The 21612-nt window shown below is 35.8% G+C and overlaps 1 long non-coding RNA gene across 7 annotated transcripts in view; it reads right to left on the reverse strand.

The window, feature by feature from the left end:
* LOC141378650 (uncharacterized) overlaps window positions 1–21612 on the reverse strand; it is a 219681-nt gene that overhangs the window by 91414 nt on the left and 106655 nt on the right. For 4 of the 7 annotated variants that reach the window (XR_015478782.1, XR_015478780.2, XR_015478786.2 and 1 more), the window contains 2 exons: window positions 6605–6705; window positions 3261–6418 (listed from right to left, as the gene is read on the reverse strand). This is a non-coding gene — a long non-coding RNA (uncharacterized LOC141378650). Of the gene's footprint in view, window positions 1–3260; window positions 6419–6604; window positions 6706–21612 lie in introns of those variants that run through there. The other 3 variants (XR_015478785.2, XR_015478784.2, XR_015478783.2) reach the window with 1 other exon arrangement.

Raw genomic sequence — 21612 nt, forward strand, 5'->3', positions numbered from 1 at the left:
TCTTGTTGCCTATCCAAATTTTAGGAACAACAAATAATAATTTGAATTCAAGTTGATTATTTGGCATCAGAAGTGGCAAATAATGAAAGGCATGAAAAGCAAAGGCCACTAGATTACGCTTATTTTATCAAAATAAAATATGACCATGCCTTAATTTTTAATTATTTAATTAGAACAGTAAGGACTGACTTAGACAAAAGTCTTGTCGCTGAACAGAAATAATGCACAGTGTATATATTGTGTATGACTCATGAGGTTGAACAATTGCATCCATACATCTCTGCAATGACTCACATAACTGATTAATAAAGTCATCTGGAATGGCAAAGAAAGCGCTATTGCAGGACTCCCAGAGTTCATCAAGATTCTTTGGATTCATTTTCAATGCCTTCTCCATCTTACCCCAGACATGCTCAATGAGGTTCATGTCTGGTGACTGGAATGGTCAATCCTGGAGCATCTTGATCTTCTTTGCTTTTAGAAACTTTGATATGGAGGCAGAAGTATAAAAAGGAGTGCTATCCTGCTGAAGAATTTGCCCTCTCCCGTAGTTTGTCATGTAACGGGCAGCACAAATGTCTTAATACTGTTGAAGTTGCAGACTGTTGAAGTTGCGCTGCAGATCTCACCCCAACCCCAAACCATGATTTTTCCTTCAACAAACTTGACTGACTTCTGTGAAAATCTTGTATGTCAGAATTGCATTCACTCATGTTTAGTTTTGGAATCTATGACTGGACAAATTTCTTTAAATGTGTCACAAAACGTGCAAGAAACAACATATATTTTGCAGACAGTAATGTTGCCATAAGTATAGTTTTACAAAACATTTTTAAAACACTCTTTTTGAGCCTTCCCCTGGATTTTAAATCACTCCAACCTTTGCAAAATCCATTCTGGAATGCCCCACATTGTGAGAGAATAATCTTGCATCTATGAGTATGTTTACATCATAACAATATACTAAAACAGAAAGGTTTCCGGTATACATGATAATGTTGTCAAAACAGATTTACAAAAACAACTGAAAACTCCATATTATGCATGCCAGTGTAGTAGTTGACATTGTTTCTGTTGGTTGTCAAGTACTTGATCACGATTACAGACTAAATTCATTCATTCATTTTATTTTCAGCTTTGTCCCTTTTTTAATCTAGGGTTGCCACGCCGGAATGAACTGCCAACTTATTCAGCATATGTTTTACACAGCGGATGCCCTTCCAGCTGCAACCCATCACTGGGAAACATCCATACACACTCATTCACACACATACACTACAGACAATTTAGCTTACCCAATTTACCTGTACCACATGTCTTTGGACTCTGGGGGGAAACCGGAGCACCCGGAGGAAACTCAAGAGATCACAGGAAGAACATGCAAACTCCACACAGAAATACCAACTGACCCTGCCGGGGCTCGAAACGGCTACCTTCTTGCTGCGAGGTGATCGTGCTACTCATTGTGCCACCGTGATGCCCTACAGACTAAATGTAAGTTTATTTATTTATTTATTTATTTATTTATTTATTTTTTGTCACAGAGAACACAAAACAAAAATGTTTGATTTGAGACCCCCAAAATGCAGTAAATGAATGTCCAAAATACTTTAAATTGTTTTATTTTTATTATTTGAAATGTTTCCTCTATAGCAGTGCAACATTGGATTCAACAGTTCTATCAGCGTTTCTTGATTCCATTTTGTTTTTACTGAGCCAAAAGAAGGCAGAAAGTTAACTAGCCAGACGTTTTTAAGGTCAGCTCTGAATGATCCACTTGTGGAGGAACCTAATTCCTCCTGCAACAAGTGACCCTATGCCAAGCAGTTAAACAACACTAACAAACCTTCAGACTTATCCAGACTCTAAACTAACAAAATGTTGTACTTTGAGTGTTAAAGTCCGTTTAAATTCCTTAAGGCACAAAATAAAAGAGTTTGAACAAGTCCAGCGTTTGACCTTTCTGTGTCGGATCAACGTCACGACATGTGACCCCAACCCAAAATGCTCTGGAAATGGACTGTTTGTCTTTACAGAGAAGTCATGAAGAGGTCTCTAGCAGATTCTCAGCACTTCAGCTCCAGGTCACCCAGAACCAGGAGACCTTTCAAAACACACAAACACACTGGCGCTGCGAGAATGGAATGTTCTTAACGCTGAGTTCAGGAGGGATGAGCTGCTTCAGAGACAGAGATGATATGGATGATGGCAAAACTGAATAAACTGTGGTGGGTGACTTGGTAGTTTCACCCGTACTGACCCGTTTCAATGCTCCAGAAAGTCTCTGTGGATTTCCATCCACATAATGATCTCATGTTACTGCTGCAGTCCCAAAATCCACAGTAGAAGATTTATTTTCTGCAATGTAATGTCGTTTTAATGTGATGCAATTTTAATCAAGCATGTGAGCTTGAGTGTTAATATGAACTAGATGATTTTGTAACTTTGAGTTTTAGATTAACATGATGGAATCATCTGCAAACTTCACAAGTTTTTTTTTACATTAATAATGGGAGGAGTGGAATGGGTTTAAATGAGATAAAATGCTGTTCTGCACTGGCGTTTTCATATATTTGTTTAAAGAAAATCCAATACTGACTGCAAATTATTGTAATGTAATATGCAATCGATGGCCGTTTTATAAGGTTTAAAACAACTTGTTAAAGCAAGCACCTAATCAGAGGGGCAACAGTGCATTTAAGCATGCAGACTTAACCTAGACTGTCTGCTAAAGCTCAAACCGAGCATCAGAAAGGTGATTTAAGTGACTTTGAAATTTACATTGTTGTTGGAGCCAGGCAGGCTGGTCTGAGTATCTCAGAACCTGCTGATCTAATAGAATTTCCACATCCAACCATCTCTAGGGTTTGCAAAGAATGGCCCGAAAAAAGAAAATACCCAATAAGTGCAGTTCAATGGGGGAAAAAAAAAAAAAAAACTCTTGTTGATGCAAGAGGTCAGAGGAGAACTCGAATGACAGCTTAATTCAACTAAGGTCAGCAGAAGAGAATCTCTGATCACAAAACATGTCAAATCTTGAAGCAGATGAGCTACAGCAACAGAAGATCAGACCGGTGCCAATCCTGACAGCTGAGAACAGGAAATTAATTTTCCAAAATTGGACAACAGAAGATTGGAAAAAAAGTTTGCATGGTCAGTAGAGTCTCAGTTTCTGCAGCAACATTCAGAATGAAAGCATTGATCCTTCCTGCAATGGTCCAGACTGATAGTGGTGGTGTGATTATATGGTGAAGATTGTCTTGACAAACTTTTTTTAATGCCTACTGAGCATTGCTTAGACTTAACAATCAAATAAATATCATTTCTGACCATGCCTTTCATGCTGTGATAACAATATTATGTCTACATCCAGAAAGATAACACAGTTAGTTTTGGTTTCTAGAACAATCAGTTCACTATACTCAAACACACTCCACGGTCATCCGATTTCAATGGAATTTAGTCAGGATTTACTCTGTAAATGCTGGTGTTTCATTCAGTACAAACTGGCCTGGCCATTCACAATCACTCTCTGACTGGTCTTCTTGATTATTGCAAATGCGTTTCCGATAACACTTTATAATAACCACACACTATGAACCATTTATTAAGCAATTGCATATAGCTTTTTCATTATTTATTAATCATTAACTCTACATTAACAAATGTTAGTAAGCAGTTTATAACTGCTGCTATAAATGCTGTATTCTTGACATTTATAATGTTCCTAATCGTTGTACTTTCATAATTCGTGACTGATTGATTTTTCATGACTAACTAAAATATTGCATTATTTACTAATCATTTGTATTTAAGAGTAGTTGGTAGTTTAAGATCATTCAGAATTAGTTAGTAAATGTTTATGCATCTCATTGTTCGGGCATATATTAATAGTTAATTTGTATGTTAATAAATGCTTTATTATGCCAACTTTATCTAGTTTTGTGATCTAATCTAAAGTGCAGATTATTTATGCTTTATAAATCTCTTTTAAATGACAATTACATTAGTATCAAATGAACAATAATCTTTGCAATCCTATCAAATATACAATTTTCGTAAAGAGTAAACATTGTTGAATAACAGGAGTGTAAAATATAACAAAGATGGATAAAAAAACAATATAATAATTTAACAACATTTTATGATACAACATTTCAATGTGATTTAGCAATGTTTAACCATCATTTAAACAATGTTTAGATGTTTAAAAGTTAAAATTGCAAATAATTTTTTAAAATACTATTTTATTTTATTTGATTTGTTTGATTTGATTGGTGTATTTTTAAATGGATAGCAATAAATAAAGTTTTTTTTTTCCTGTTTAGAATATAACTGAGCCTTTAATTGTCATTTATTAGGGATTTATAAAGCATAAATAATCCTCACTTTAGATTAGGTCACATAACTGGATGAAGTTGAGTTGATAAAGCATTTATTAACATACAAGTTAACTATTAGTATATTCCTGAATAATAAGAATAATAAATGGTAGTTTTAACAGTTTATTAATCAAATACGCATTCTGAATGATCTTAAAAAAATATATATATATACAATTATGCGTGAATGCTTGAATGACTGGTTTGTAAATAATGTAAAATGTGCTTTTGAGTCAAGAATACAGCATTTGTAGCTGCAGTTATAAACTGCTTACTGACATCTATTAAAGTAGAGTTGATGCTTAACAGATAATGAATTCACTATTTGCTAATACTTAATAAATGGTTTATAGTTTGTAGTTATAAAGTGTTACCGAGTTTCCTGATTCATTAAGCCATTTTACAGTAATTGACCATTACAGAAAGTACAGATGCTAGCAAAACATGCATGTATTATGCATTTTAGGATGTACAGCGTGGACAGATTGTTTTTCTAAAACACAATAAAAACGCAAGTCTAGATGAGGAGTGTTTTGAACCTAAAACCCAAATTAAAACAAAAGCGCACTAGTTTAAACAACATGTGTAGTCTCAAACTTAGAGATGGTCTTTATATAAAAAAATAAGTTTCACCCACTAAAATGCCTCGTTCAAACTCACCCTACAAATCGTTGGTTGGTGAAAATAACTTTAAAACTCTGCCTAAATGTTAACAAAAAATGGAAGTGTTACCTTAAAGGGGTGTAACTTTCCATCACATGTTTGAGGTATTTGATCAATCACAGACCCTTTTCACACTTCCCGGTTTCTACGTAGCAGAAGTCGTCATACAGTAGTTGGGAAAACTTAAAGCGCAGTGAATGGGAGAATACAACTAATAGTTTTTTTACAATCTTATTTGCTCAAATAATTAAAGAGAAACTCCACGATGATGTTATAAAGACTCGGAAAAGGGACAAAAAAAACTTGTGTAAGACTGATGGCGGCAGCCAGATGGAAAGAGTAACGTCAAATTTGCTGTCCTATCCAATGGACGCTGCATTAGAAAACCCTCGCACAAGCAGTAATTAGTTTTTTACAAAGATGATATAATACATAGATAAATACATATAAATTTTCATACTTTTAAAAAAAAATAAAAGTATTAAAAACTTTAAAGGATTTAAGATGCTGATGACCATTAAACGTGCCATAACAGGCTTGTGAAAAGGATTTATGCACTGGATAGCTGGCCCATCAGAGCACATTGTGCTTTTCATGATACTCAGCTTGAAAAATTGTCTTGTTTCAGAAAAATGGGATAGAGACGAGCACCAATAATGTTCAGTAAGGGTAAAATAGGGTGTTTCTGAATCTTAAACTGTGCAAAAACAGTTCATTCCACCAAATACACGAATAACAACAAAGTCATATAACAGCATTTAAGTCACTGTAGAATGAAAAATGTATACAAATTAAATGCTGAGGGAATGTCCAACATTTCTCAATAAAAACAACAACACCAACAGCAAATGTGAAATATTGAACAAAGATGCATGAATAATCAGGCTTGTGGGGGTTCTTACTCAGACCTCTAAAAAACGAAATGGGTTATGAGTTGAGGATTGATCCAAAAAACAATTCCATTTTTGCAGCCTGACTGAACAAGCCCTAATTGCTGAATGGTTTTAAAATTAGTCAAAATATAAATAAACACAACACATCTGTCTTCTCCTGATGAATGACTTGTGTGCTGAATTCGTGGAGGTCTGCAAAATGTTCTGTGGATTCCAGATTCCATGCAGGCTTAGTCACAGCCACTGGCCCTGATAGATGGCAAGGCTGGTTGTCTGTGTGTGTGTACGTCTACATGCTTTGAATTTAGAAAAAAACAAAACACATAATGTGTATTTTTTTTTAGTTCCACACCAACAAATTTCAAAAGGATTGTGTTGATGATATCAGCTGAAGTCAGACTTAAGTTTGTGTGTCTGTACGTGCATGTCTATGAAGATCACCACCCGGCCTTCACATCATGCTGAAATGACTCCATGACTCTGAAAAATAAACGCAGATGGGGTGGGATGACATGAGCTGTCAGTGCACCTCCAGGCCCGGGTCGTGCGAAAGAGCTTCGTTTTAACACTGGCCCCATTGTCTGAGGTCCCGGAATTCATTCTCTCTCATGTACATTCGAATGTGACCTGCATCTCAGCGCCTCGCCCACTGTCAAAATTCCTTACCTGCTTTTACCGGCATTGGAGAACATCTTGAAAAAATCCACTCCCTTTTTTCCAGATGAATAGAGGAGCAGATCTGTGCAGGAAAGGTCAGGCAGTCGCATCTGTTAGAGCAGAGACAGACCAAATTAAAGGATTAGTTCACCCAAAAATCATTTACTCACCCTCATGTCATTCAATACCTGTATGAGTTTCTTTGTCAGTTGAACATAAAGGGTAAAATTTATGCTTTTAATAATATACCAGTGACTTTTCCCTCTGCAATTAAAGTTATACATTAAGATTGGAGAGTTCAAGCTTTAAAAAAAGAAGAATGAAAAGCATCATAAAACTAACATAAAAGTGCTTCATGAAAGTAATATTCCAGGTCTGCTGAAGCTATATGATCACATTTGTCACTTAATTTAAAGTTTTTATTATATATAAATACACGTTTGAGGAACATTCAGGAGGTACTACAAATTGTATAGACTTTAATCATTATCTTTATATCTGTATCAGTTATAATTTTCCCATTGCCCCTCCCCCCATACACCCCACACTATCCTCATAACTTATACTCTCAATAAACAATTCACTATGTAATATTTGCACATTTATGTACACAAATTGTACACTACAATTTTGCTGCACTAATTTATCTTGAATTGTACATATCCATTAACATATACATTTGTAATTATTTTCATATCTATCTGCACACTTCTGATTATTAATAGTAACCTGCACATATATTAATCTTAAGAAAATCTATATTCATAGTTAATACAGCCTGTATATAACGTTCATAGTATATCCACCTGTAAATATTACCCATGCTGTAGTTTTTTCTATAACTGCACTTTATATCTTATACCTATATCCTGCACTTGCTGAAAATGCACACCTGGTTTGACCTAAACTGCATTTCGTTGCTTTGACCATGTGTAATGACAATAAAGTTGAATCTTAACTAAAAAAAAATCTAATTTTCTCCAAAAAAAAAAAAAGTTTTATAAAAAATCATGAAAGAAAAAAATATTGTTTGCTCTATTCTAATGCTGAGTACACAACGAACATGAAATGAACTATTTGTGTAAGTTAAATAGATACAAAATCAATAGAAATACATGAATAAAGGTGAATTGTTACTGCACATTGGGAATGATGTGGAATGCGTAACGCGTTTGCTGCAAACATGCATTATTTGTCTTAATCACACTTGCAGAGAAAGTTCAAATAACTGAACAAGTGAAGAAAAAAATTGTGTGAGGGGAAAAACATCACTCAAATAAATAGGAGCAAGTGATGCTGTTTTCCGTCATTGGAGTGAAACCAGCATAAGACATAATTTGTGTAAAAAAATGTACATGGCAAAAATCTATTTTCTTTCTCAGCATCTTTTTCCAAGGGTGTTAATAAGACTGTCCTTAAACCTTTGTAATCATGATATAACACGTCATGAATGTGAATGAAATTTTAAATGAGCAATATCACACTTGTAGCAGTGGGATATGGCTGTATATTGGCACTGGTGGGAGAAGTGTGTCCCACTAGTGACGATATACAGCCATATCACACTGCTAGTAGTGTGATATTGCGTTTATACAACAGTTTGATGACATGATTGCGTATACAAGGAACTACTTTCTTCCATATTCACATCTGCAGCTGACAACAGAAACTGTTGCTACTTTACAGATGTCACTTAAGAGCTAGTATTTGAATGATTCACATAATGTCTAAAGTGATGACAAAACAGGTAATTTTGCACATTTATTTAAAATTATGAGGCTGAGTGGCATGAAATGTCTAGAGACATTTCTCAGTATTTCTCTGCTGCAATCACAATAGTTAACCCCGAAAAAGACATCAGCTGTAGTTTGAAATTACGCTCAGTTTTTCTTCTCTTAGCATTTATTATGCGGTCTCTGTCACCATCTTGTGGCAGATTTTCAACTGTCTTTGCTCTGCTCAGTATGACAGGCCGATGAATGCCAATGTGCAATGCGAAGTTATAAATATTTAAATTAGGCACTTTCCTTATAAATGAACTGTATAGTTGCAATCTAAACGACTACATTCTCGACTAAAAACAGCCTCAATAGAACATTATGTTGTCCAACAGCTGCAAAATTTGTCAAACTGTAGTGAATTTATTGATCTGCTGTCACTCTACGTGGGCGGAGTAATACAGAAGGGTGAGGAGGCTGTACAAGTTCTGTTATTGCAAAAAATCAGATTCGAGAACCAGACAGAACTGATGTTTAAATGGAAACAAGGCATTGTTTGCTATGTTTTTGTCTTTGTCATGACAACTTAACATTGCCAACACAACAAAACGTGTCATAAATCTGTCATAAACATGACTTTCATGAAGCCAATATAAATATGTCATGAATTGTATAACACCAATGTCCTTAATATACATTTCCTTACCTCAACTACAGTGGTGCAAGCTAAAGTTGTCAATTAAAATGTCATGGAATGTTATTTACACTATTAACAACTATTTAAGTATTGACACTTTTAATAAGAAATTTAATGATAAATATTTTTTTTTCTAGTAAAAATATGATCAGAAAAAAATATTTATGGTAACTTTATTTCCTCATGGCAATCATATTTATGACAGAAGTTATGTTGTCTTGGTGATGTTATCATGACAAAGATAAAGACTGGTTGTCTGGTTGCAAATGACACTTGATAACAGTTGTCATAAGCATGCATATAAAATCTCATTCACATTCATGATGTGTCATGTCATGATTATAAAGGTTTCATGACAGTCTTATGAACACCCCTTCAAGTAAATTGTCCTTTTAGTTGTTGTTAGCATGATGTATTTACTTAAGAAACTAGTTTGCTTTAGAATTTAGAGTCCAGCAAACAAGTCAGTTAACCACTTTCTCAGCATCAAAGCACAAAACCTCATTCATGTTCATAAAAATGTAACAAAAAGTTTGACTCAGACACTTTTAGATGGGAAGTAATACAGGCTTGGAGCGACATTCTTTCATTTTTTTATGTGAACTATTGCCTTAATGAACCATATTTCATCTGACCGTCCAGACTTCTGTCAGTATCGACAAGCCATTTCTCCTGTCACCAGATTCATTTTGTGGCTGCTTGACATCATGAAGTGAGTCAGTGTGTACATCTCTCTTTATGCATGTGTGTGTGTGTGTGTGTGAGTGAGCTTGTGCAGGAGGACAGCATTAGATCAATCACTTCTCAGCAGGCATTAGCTGTTATTGGTGTCAGAGCAGCAAGGTTAATGTCAGTGGCAAAGGCCTCGCTCTCAAAACCAGACTCTCGACAAGCTGATCAATACCATCTCTGTCACCTTGGAGCCTCTCTCTCTCTCTCTCTTTCCTTTTTCATCTTCTCATTTCTATTCCTCTTTTAACTCTTTCTTCCTTTTCCATTCAGGCACTTTTCTTACTTAGATGTTTATAGAACAAAATGACCATAAAAGTGTAAAATAATGTTGATTCACTCATTCTTAAACCATTGGAGATCTTGGTAAGGATATTTTTATTTTCTTCAGTAGAACATTAAAAATGCTTTTAGCTGAAACTGTGGTTGATGATAATTCATAGAATGCATGTCAACAGGTACCTGAACTATTAGAGTACAAAACAAAAAAATATTCAGGCAAAAACCAAATTGGTCAATTCCACTAATCTTTTATCTTATCCACATACTTCTCCTCTCTGCAGATTTAAATCCCACAAGAAGAAAAATGACAAATGAGATCTCATTAATATATATTTTTTTCATAGCAATGCAATTAAAAGAAGTGCAAATTGAGGCATCTGTTGAGTCTTTAGATCTGTCTTGAGCAAGAGTTTTAAAAGTGAGCGTAGAAGATTTCAGGGACAAAAATAAGACATTTTAGCATGATCTCTTGCTGCAAAAACAAAGTATATGGACTAAGACAAGCATTAATTTAGCTCTACTAACTTTATGAGGCAAAGCTGAAACTTCATTTTCCATTGTGTTTTTTCAAACTCTCACTCAGCCTTCTATTTTTTTTTTTTTTTTTTTTGCCTTTAAAAAAATCTTGTTTTAGTTTCTGTTAGTATTGTGGAACAGATTGTCTGTGTTGTCTTGACTAACCTTCATTTTCACTACACGCTTGATTAAAACATAGTTGTAAAGTTATTAGCTATGTTCAATTCATCTTTGACATGTTCTGTCAAAGACACACACACACACACACACACACACACACACACACACACACACACACACACACACACACACACACACACACACACACACACACACACACACACACACACACTAAGAGGGGACTGTCACTCTATACTGGACAAGAGAGACCAGAGTTTCTGCTGATTTTAATAAAACAAAATTTACATCCAAAAATGTTCTCTTAAGGTCTTTTTTCATAATATAATTGAAAATAAGTCTTTTTATTTTTTTTTATCTGAAGCTCAGAGTGACATCAACCTATCCAACAGACACTGATGGTGAAAAACACTTTTAACTCATAATCTGACTTTATTTACATGCTAAACTCTAAAGTTTTACACATTTATATATTCTGACAGTGACATTAAATGCTAAATAATTAGGTTTTACGAGCAAATATTTTTGAATCGAAATTGAAACTAATATATGAATATATATACTGCTCAACTTAAATGAGTACACACATTTAATCAACATCTCAGTGAATATTGACAATATGCACTGCTGCATTTTTTAACAACACACACGTTAAATTGGGACCTAGGACGTCTACCTATCCAGGGGACCTACATAGACGGCTGGAACACAGATCTTTTGTTCACAATCTAACATTATATAACGGTACATTATTTAACACATATGCCCACACACACACATACACTACCTGACAAAAGTCTTGTCGTCGATTCCAGTTGTAAGAGCAACAAATACTAACTTGACTTCTAGCTGATCATTTTGTAAAGTGGCAGATATTAGATTTCTTTCTGATCATCATCTGTTGAACTGCATCCCAATCATCACAAATACTGAAGACCTATTGGAACTCACATGGGCCCAAGATTCTCACAGAAATCTGTCAAGTTTGGTCAAGGAAAAATCAAGGTTTGGGGTTACATTCAGTATGGGCCGGCGAGAGATCTGCAGGGTGAATGACAACATCAACAGCCTGAATTATCAAGACATTTGTGCTGCCAATTACATTATAAACCACAGCAGAGGGAAAATTCTTCAGCAGGATAGAACTCCTTTTTATACTTCAGCCTCAACATCAAAGTTCCTGAAACGAAAGAAGGTGCTCCAGGATTAGCCAGCCCAATCCCCAGTCATGAACTTTATTGAGCATGTCTGTTGTAAGACGAAAGAGGCATTGAAGATGAATCCAAAGAATCTTGGTGAATTCTGGGAGTCCTGTAAGAACACTTTCTTTGCTATTCCAAATGACTTTATACATAAGCTATTTGAGTTATGGAAGAGATGTATGAATGCAGTCATCCAAGCTCATAGGAGTCAAACACAATGTTAATTCTTTTTTCACTACACCATGACTTTATTTAATATACTGTACATTACTTCTCTTAAGTGAAAAGACTTTAGTCTAAGCAAAGTCAAACCTTTTCCTAATTAAATAATAAAAAATTAAGGCATGGTCATATTTTGATAAAATCAGCGTAATCTAGAGGCCTTTGCCTTTCATATTAGCCACTTCTTATTAAATGATCAACTAAAGTCAAGTTATTATTAGTTTTTCATCTTGGATAGGTGACAAGACTTTTGTCAGGTAGTAGTGGACATTTAATACTCATCTCTATGTAATTTATTTATCTGTTTGTCTGATTAAAATGTTATATTTCACCCTTATTTCCTCTCATGAATAGATTTATGCAAGGTAGAAAAATGTAACCTTGATGCTTGACCATCAGGACCAAAATGTGTCCTATTTTTTCTTCTCAATGGCATTTAAGCAAATCCTTTTTTTCCCATGTTTTCTGTATTTCTCTGTTTTCTTATTTCAAATAAATATGAATTATGCAATTACAATTATGTGGGTGTATTGGTATGGAAATCAGCTTGCTTTGGTATCACTTTGTCTACAGTAGTCAACATTTGAAAATAATCAAAAGTGTTTTTCAATATTGTCCCAGGATAAGAAGGGGTGTTATTCAAAAGTTTTAGGACAACTTTGTTGAAAGGTGATGATCCACTTCAAATGGTAACTACTGTATGTGTAACTTATATTCAATTGATGCTGAAGGGTTGACATATATACATGTTATAGCACAAATGTATGTACATCTTGAAATGATATCAATCTGTTCCTTAACAAAATATGCTTGGAAATCAGCATGTGCAATCTGACAGTGATTTATCACATACAGTAACTGCTTTCTCATTCAGGCGCAGCTAAACCGAATAAGTAACAAATTGCATACAGTAAAACAATAATGTGATATGACTGAAGAATATTTCCAGCCGTCTTCAGAGATGACCTAAAAATATCTCATTAGCATGAGCGCGCAGTGTGTTAACATGTTCTCTGGATAATTCGGTGATTCCTTGCAAACTGAAATTGCTGAAGACAAAATGGTTCAGAGCTTCAGAAACAAGGCTTACGGGATGCTTTTCCAGCTTGTAAGAACATCTGTTCCAGTTACAGCAGGCAGGAGAATCCGAGTGCACTCGGCTCACCATCATAGATAAGTTATGTAAGAAAACGAAGCTAAAAAAAAGAAAGAGACAGAAAGCGCTGAAACCCCTCAGCAACAACAGACTACTGATTACTCTACACTTCCACATCAAAGTGCGGCAGATGGAGAAAGTGAGGGAGAGAAAGAGATAAAGAAGAGCAGAAGGAAGTGATTACTGGCCTTCTTTAACACCTGCTATCAACATCTGTCCTGAGGTGATCCCATCACGGTGGTCAAGTGGACATTTGAGACCAAGGAGGTCTGTATTATCTATAAAGCTAATGATAGCACACTCATTTGTCTTGCTGACTGCTTCAAGATCCCTGCTCACGGGCACAAGGAAAATTAATTTATTAAATGCTTTATTTCTCTATAAAAAGAAATGATTGCTAATTATACTGGTACGGATGGACGGACGGAGGAATGGATGGATGGATGGATGGCCGGATAGATGGATACAGAAATAGATGAATGGATACAGAGAAGGATGAACAGATGGATGGATGGGTGGATGGATGCAGGGATGGATGTGTGGATGGATGGATACAGGAGTATATGGATGGATGAAGGGATGGATGGATGGATGGATGGATGAATGCAGGGATAAATGAATGGATGCATGGATGGATGAACAGATGGGTGGGCGGATGGATGCATGGATGGATGCAAGGATGGATGGACGGATGAATGAACGGATGGATGGATGGATGAATGGATGGATGGATGGATGGACGAACAGACACATGGATGAATAGATGGATGAATGGATTTATACAGGAATATATGTATTGATACAGAGATTGATGAAGGGATGGATAGATGGATGCAGGGATTGATGGATGGATGGATGGATGGAAAGATGGATGGAGGGATGGATGGATGGAGAGATGGATGCAGGGGTGGATGGATGGATGCAGGGATGGGTGGACGGATGGATGGATGGATGGATGGATACAGGGATGGATGCAGGGATGGATGTAAGAATGGATGGATACAGGGATAGTTGGACAGATAGATGGATGTATGGATGGATGCAGGGATGGATGGATGGATGGATGAATGGATGGATGGATGGATGGATGGATGGATGGATACAGGCATGAATGGACGGTTGGATACAGGGATGGATGGATGGATAGATGCATGTATGATAGATTAAGGAAATTATTGATTATTTGATTGAATAATGATTTATATATTTAATCCTTAAACATTTGGAGAACATGAACTATTGTAAAAGATTTTTTTTAATTCAATAATAATAATAATAATAATTAATAATAATTTGTTGATGCGACGGCAGCCATTTTGCGCCAGACCGCACACTACACACCAGCTGATTGGTGTAGAGGACACAGATTGATGAAGCCAATTATGATATGGGGAGGGTTAGGAGGCCATGATGGACAAAGGCCAGTGGGCAGATTTGGCCAGGATGCCGGGGTTAAACCCCTACTCTTTTACGAAGGACATCCTGGGATTTTTAACGACCACAGAGAGTCGGGACCTCGGTTTACCGTCTCATCTGAAAGACGGCAAATTCAAAGTGTCAATTAACTAGTGTGATCATTTAATGAATACATCAATCAACCAATCAATAAAAAATAGTTACAGTTTCAGTTATTCAGTTAAGTAACAGTTTCAATATTTTGTGATTCACACAAAATAAATGAATGATAGTAGTTTTATTTCTGCTCTGTCCTTTTTTGAAATTGACAATTCTATCAATTTAACTCAATTTAACCAAACTACTTTTATTGAAATTTTAGTAGTTTAAAATAATATAATTTATAAGAAATAATATCTAGAGAAATACTGGCAGGGTATTATGAGGGTCTTGTGTCATAATATACAACACCAACCCACACAATATATCACTTCAAACTAATAAAAATGTTAATAAAAGTCACTTTCAAAAACTTTTCAACATCAAAAGCATTTGGAGAAAAGATTAAGGTCCCATAATGCAACTCAAAAGCATAATTAACTAAAAAAGCATTCATCACAAAACACGGAAAACTGTCTTTTTTTAAATTTATTATTATTTTCTTTCACAATGTGCTATTTTGTACTTTTCAATGTAATGTAACTACATTGAAAAAAATATTTTTGTAAAAATGTATTAAAACATTTTATTTAGGCTGAATTTAAACAAAAACATGTATTCAGTAATGTTAAACTTCATTTGTTTAAATTTAGCCTAAATAAACTGTTTGCAACTTAAAATATTTAAGAAATCCAATTAATATTTTTTTCACAGTTTATTACCTTTTTTAATCAAAGCCCATTTAATTATTGATACATGCATTTATTCAATATATATATATATATATATATATATATATATATATATATATATATATATATATATATATATATATATATACATATATACATATATATATATATATACATATATATATATATATATATATATATATATATATATATATATATATATATATATATATATATATATATATATATATATATATATATTTAAATGTCATTTTATTTACTTCTTTAATTAAAATTAATTTATTTTAAGTATTTTTATTTTATTTCATTTGTTCATCACACTAATTTTAACATCAGACATAAATCGGGTAATTGTTGAAGTGAGAAGGAGATGGCAAAAAAATGTAAGGGCTCATAGATGTAATAGAAACAGAAAGAGAAGACAAATGGCCACAGCCAGGGCAAGAGAGGACTTACAGTAAAAGAGGAAATCTTTTTTTTTTTTTTTTTTAAAGCAGGAACATTGGGAAAAGGAGCAAGCCAAAACGCTGCAAGTACAAGAAGATCCCCGAAGTGCAGTGAAATTCAGAAATTGAGACGTAGAGTGAGAGAAATTCCCCAAAACTGTGTTTTGCCCAGGGGCAAGAAAACCAAATGTATTATTTCCCCAGGAAGCTTCAACGCGGTGTCTGTACACAGTCTAAGCCTGTCCTGACAGATGTCTGCACAAGTCTCTCCCTCTATCTCTATCTCTCTCTCTGACTTTACTGCTTTTCCTTCTGCATCTCTTGCATTTCTCTCCCTCTCTCTCTCCTTCTCTCTCTCTCCCTCTCCTCAGAGGGCAGGCTGACTTGGGAGCGTATGTCTTCATTAAGACAGCTGTCAGGTCTAGCAAGTGGAATGGTAGAGGGAGGGAAAAAAAGAAAGAGGGAGAACTTCAAAGGCCTGTGAGCTGTGTCCCGGAGGATCCTGGGTGAGCACAGTCTGTCTCCTGCTGAAAATCTCACTTTACCCACATGCCGCTGTTTGTTCTGCTCCATTCTGTCTGGTCTGACACAAACGTCTTTAACAAGCCCATCTCAGGAAATAATAAGCCCAGGAGATCAAACACATCGATCTCTGGCAGCTAATCACTAAAGCTCCTGTTTTAGAGCTGTAACAAATAATTAGACGTGAAGAGAATCTGACAGTTCTTTGTATCGTATTTTCCTCATTCCTTCAGTGTCAGCCGTCCTGAAGCTTAAATGTGGTTGTTGTAATGATTTTTTCCCATAAGTGTATTGTATTTCTTATAATTGATTCATTTCTAATGTATAATGATTAATATATAAATGCCTATCGTCAATCAAATCAACAATGTTAGTGATGAATATAGCCTTTAATGAATGGTTTGCTGGTTTTGTTGGCGGTTATGCTACTGTAGCTTCTCATTTGTGTTGGTTTTGTCAGCTTTTTAAGGCAATGTCTTCAATAAAACCACACAGAGAAGACTGAAATTGCTTTCAACTGAAATGCTTGAATTCCTGTACCGAGGATGAGTAAAACTCCTTGCATTCTACTGACAAACAACAACTGAGAGTGAACATCCTGTATCTACTGAAGAAGTGCAGTCTAAAGTCTGTACTGTACAAGCTGACATTAACCTTCATCAAGGCTATCAAACAAAGCAAAATAGCAGTGCAGTGCAGTGTGGGCAAATATCTTGTTTGGGTTAAATGAGTCACATGACTGCCAACGAAATGCATTTGGTAATTTAAGTATACTTTAAAGGTCCAATTAAGTGCTTTGAGATGTGCATTCTTTATTCAATGTTTGACGTAGTTTCAATTGAAAAACAAAGAGAGGATGGGACATAAAGTAGCTCCAGCCAGTAGTGTTTAGTTTTATCACAGCTCTGACAGTGAGAGTGGTTGAGCTCAAGCACATCAAATGAAAAGCAAATGAGAAGCATCTCAATAGGGGGCGGGACACATTAGATACTAGAGGGCATTTGATTAGTCAAGATTTGATGGGAAACTGAGGTATGAGGTTATGTGGAAAAAAAAAAACAGATTTTTTTCAGGCAGAAGACAAACTACAATCTTTACATCTTCTAAATGTGAATTTTGTCATTGTTTTGTACCACACGCGCTTATAGATGTCCTAAACTAAAATACTGGAACTAACATAAAAAAAAATAATAATAATTTTACAGGACCTTTTAATGTATTTAATTGAAAATGTGAATGTATAATAACAATAATTATATGATTATAATGTGATTAAAATAAAACACTTTTTTTGTAAACTACATTATGGAGAAAAGTTGTATAAAAGAAAAATAAATAAATAAATAAATAAATAAGTAATTTAAATAAAACTGCACTGCCACAGCTGCAACATAGGCTCATTCTGAAAATGTAGCTCTATATACGTACGTTTCCGAAGATCACAAAGGATGTAGCCAGAAGTATGTACGCCTGCATTTCATCTTTAAAGCGAATACCACAGGCCGTTATGATGCCGTTCCTTTTCTACTGTTACCAGTTTGTCCAGTAACTCGACATGTGTTGGCAGACTTGAGACGCAAAGCATAGCTGACCATGATAACGGGGTTTGAGTACGCTTCCAGAAAGTAGGTGAACCAAAAAAAAAAAAAAAAAAGCCAAAAAATTAAATAAGTAAATCACAGAATAAGAATGTGATGAAAACTAAAAACGCTGTAAAAATCAGGGTGCTTTTCTTTTTCTGGATTACTTTTTAAAATACGGTTCGATTAGGGAAGGGGGTGGGCGGTCAATCAGTGCTTTTAAAAACACTATAGGGAAACACTATTTAGGGAAGGAGGAGAGTAGGTCAGTCAATCAGTCAGTCAGTCGACAGCAGCCTCTGGTGGATTTACATGAGAACATCACACTTGAATGGCACTCGTGAGAGAAATTTGAGATCTGATAAAAGCATAAACTTTCCCAGGTATAGAAGAGCATCCACTGCATCAAACGTGCTGGATAATTTCGTGGTTCATTTCGCTGTGGCGACCCCAGATTAATAAAGGGACTGAGCCAAAAAGAAAATGAATGAATGAAAAGCATTCACAGCGCCCTCTGATGGATTCCAGAAATGTATATAGAGCTATGCTTTCAGAACGTGTCTAGGTTGCATAGTATACTTTTTGTAAACTCAAAATTGTAGAACTGTTGATGTTTAAATTAATTTAGTTTAATTATAAATTATTTTGTAAAAAATTCTGTCACCTAAAACTGTAATAATAATAATAATAATAATAATAATAATAATAATAATAATAATAATACATACATACATACATACATTTATATAGCGGATATTATATAGACACTCAAAGCACTTAACACATTTTTGGGGGAATCTCCTTAACCACCACCAGTGTGCAGCATCCACCTGGATGACATAACGGCAGCCATATTGCACCAGACCGCACACCACACACCAGCTAACAGAGTGATGAAGCCAATTATGGTATGGGGTTGGTTAGGAGGCCATGATGGACAGAGGCCAGTAGGCAGATTTGGCCAGGATGCCGGGGTTAAACCCCAACTATTTTGGGATTTTAAATGACCACAGAGAATCGGGACCTCGTTTTAACATCTAATTTGAAAGACATCGCTCACTGAGCAGTATAGAGTTCCCATCACTATACCGGGTCATTAGAACCCACACAGACCACAGGTTGGGCACCTCCTGCTGGTCTCACTAACACCACTTCTGACAGCAACCTAGATTTCTCATGTGGTCTCCCATCCAGGTACTGACCGGGCGCAGCCCTGCTTACATTCAGTGTGTGACCATGTGAGAGTTGTAGAGAGCTAGCTGCCAGCATGGGACTTAAAAAATAAATTAATAATAAAAATAAATTTAACTTACCCAATTCACCTATACCACACATTGTTTGTTTTTTTTTTGGACTTGTGGGGGAAACCGGACCAGCCGGAGGAAATGCATGCAAACACATGAAGAAAATGCAGATTCCACACAGAAATGCCAACTGACCGAGCCGGGGCTCGAACCAGCAACCTTCTTGATGTGGGGCGACTGTGCTACCCACTGCACCACCATGCTGCCTAAATAACTAAATACAAAATAATAAAAACAAATATTTTAATCTCTTTAATCTCATTTTTAATCTTGTTTCACAAATTTCATCTGATTTTAACTAAAAGAATTCTAAATGGAGTGGAGAGCATGAGAATTTCAGTGATGCTCCAGGGACAGACGAGTCTTCGCTGAGGACAGCTTCCAGCCTCCACTGCTGAGACTGCAGCTCACACAAGACTTTTGGCCAGCGGAGAAATTAAAATGGTCGTGCCGAACTGAGGCTGGTTTCTCAGAAGGTTTTTTTTCTTCACTCTCCTATTGGTGAAGTTTTTTTTCCCTCTCCGCTGTCGCCACTGGCTTGCATGGCTCAGGATTGGTAGAGCTACACATCGATGGATTTGCTCTTCAGTGCTTGGACTCTTAGTAATGACTTTAAACCACACTGAACTGAGCTAAACTAAACTGAACTTAAACACTAAAAACTGAACTACCCTGATCCAGTTACTATGACCATTTATGTGAAGCTGCTTTGACTCAATATCCATTGTAAAAGCGCTTTACAAATAAAGCTGAATTGAATTGAATAAATTAATTCTAAACTAATTCTTTTTATTTTATAATAATTACTTTTTCGTTATCAGTTTTAGTTATTAGCTTTGAAGCATAACTTATGTAGATTATTAACTTTCAGTTCTTTATTGTATACAATTATTAAGAAAAATTATCATTTTTATAATGATATATTTAAAATGCTATTTTTGTGTTTATTTTCCATGTTATTTTTCATAAGAAATAAAATGAATTTGAACAGAAATATAGTATCCCAATTTCCTTAATGAAAATTCCACAGAAGCAGAATATGTTTTCGATAAAGTTCTCTTTTATATTAAAACAAAAGTAAAATTGTTTTAAAAAAATTTCAAACTGAATATACTAGACAATTGTTGACCCAAATGACCTCAAGGCGATGCATCTGTCTGTTCCAGAAATGTTCTGGAAAGTGAACTGGACCTGGTGTTGAAAGGTGGAAAACAAAAGACCCGGAGACATCTTTGGCCTCTTGGCAATGTCAGCAAACACTCCAGTGAGCAGCCAACATCAAACAAATGCATCCTGGGGCTCGGACAGGTAATCTGTCTTCCTTGGACCTTCAAAGGGCCCGGTCAGGAAGCCCTGCCGTCCCGCCGCCTGGAGAGGCAAGTTGGAGGCCGGGTATACAAACTGAAAGGCACAGAGATGGATGTGAGGGTTTTCGCAGAGGCCCGCAGTGCTGGAACTGGTCCGAATGGGAGAATTGGGGGTTCAATTAGTATCAAATGACATTGGCTGGTGGTGACAGGTAGGGTTAACCAGACTGGGTATAAGGGCTGAAAGAGGGAACAGGGAGCACTCATCAGGGTCAGAAATGTCTGCGTGCATCACTGTGCTATACAGAGGTGTGAAATTGCTGGATGTCTAAACATCTGGACAGGCAGAAGTAAGAGCCACCCATACAGGCCATGCAAATGTATTTACATTTATTTGGTGCATTTAAAGGGGTGGTCCCCAGTGTATTTGTAAGGGTTGGTTGTGTTTAAAAGATGCAAAGCAATGTGTACTCATGCTTCATTTGTAGAAAATCACGTTATTTTTTTTATATATCTTACTTTGAGTATATACAGCTACTCAGCTATTATGAAAACGACTGTCATATTTGCTAGTTCCTCTGAAAGGCCTGGCCTCAAGAGGCTCTCATTGGTCAGCTAACATAATGTGCTGTGATTCACAGAACGGCTACATGTCACGCCCCTACAAGCATGCACTTTAGCGCTGTGTAAACAGTAGCTGAATCAGACAGAAAATGAAGAGCTGAACCATATGCCTGCTCTCTAAAATAAAATCTAACAAGTGTCTTTCATACAAATTCTGGTTATAAGCATGTGTAAGTGAAATGAAAGGGTTACATATTTTTTGCGAGGTTGTTATTTGAGATGTAGATTGCAGGGAAAGCGGCTGCATAGAGAGACACTGAAAGCGGCTGCATAGAGAGACACTGCAGCACTGGTGAAGCTTGAGGGT

Source organism: Danio rerio, chromosome 2 (genome assembly GCF_052040795.2).
Source record: "Danio rerio strain M-AB ecotype USA chromosome 2, GRCz13ab, whole genome shotgun sequence".
In the NCBI taxonomy this organism is placed as follows: domain Eukaryota; kingdom Metazoa; phylum Chordata; class Actinopteri; order Cypriniformes; family Danionidae; genus Danio; species Danio rerio.